Raw genomic sequence first — 848 nt, forward strand, 5'->3', positions numbered from 1 at the left:
AAATAAAACGCAAAAAAGACGGAGCAGCAGCGCACCGGAGCTCGGCTTTCTGCACGGAGTGGATTTCACGCCGAGGGGGTGCGCGGTGCCTCGGAGGCAGCCTTAACCCTGGCCATCTTGCTTCTCCATTGCCTTTTTTTTTTGGAAATTATTCAACGTTTGGAGTTTTATTTTTTTCCTCCATTTTTTTTTACTGTGTTTTTCACCATCTGGAGTCACCCCCGGCCCTGAGGATGCTGCGTCCCCGTCGAGGTGCAGGGTAAATGGTGGGAACCGAAGCGCCTGCAGCTGCGAAAACGTGACTTAAAAATCACCCAAATCCACGAAGACAACACCGGATCCTCCACGCGGGAAGCGCTCTGGACTCGTTACGTTGTGGTGCTGGGTGTTTGTTTTCCCTTTTATTTTTTTTGGTTGCATAGATTGATCGTGCTCATAAGGAAGTAGTAGCTGTTGGCAGAGTTGTATTTTTTTTTCCTCCTCCCTTCGTCTTTTCGTGTGGGGAGGAGGAGGAGGAGGAGGTGGCTTCTCCCCCCACTGCCTCAGCAGCACCTTTTTCCTCGGGAAATGCTCTCGCACAAAGTTGATACCCGGCACCCCGCGCTGGAAGGTGATTTTTTAGGGGAAAAAGAAGGTAACGAGCCCAAGGTGGCTGCTCAAACCACGGTTGTTTAACACCTCCCTAAAAAAAAAGCCAAAAATTAAAAAAGGATTTTGAAGCTTCCTTTCATCTTCCTGCGTTGGAAAAATGACGGAGCGTCCTTAATAATGAGTCACCATGGGAAAAATAGATGCGGTGACACCGAGAAGGGGGGGGAAGGAAGGTCCCCGCAGGCTCCGCTCCTCCC

This window comes from Mesitornis unicolor, unplaced genomic scaffold (assembly GCF_000695765.1).
Source record: "Mesitornis unicolor isolate BGI_N332 unplaced genomic scaffold, ASM69576v1 scaffold6106, whole genome shotgun sequence".
NCBI classification, from domain to species: Eukaryota; Metazoa; Chordata; class Aves; order Mesitornithiformes; family Mesitornithidae; genus Mesitornis; species Mesitornis unicolor.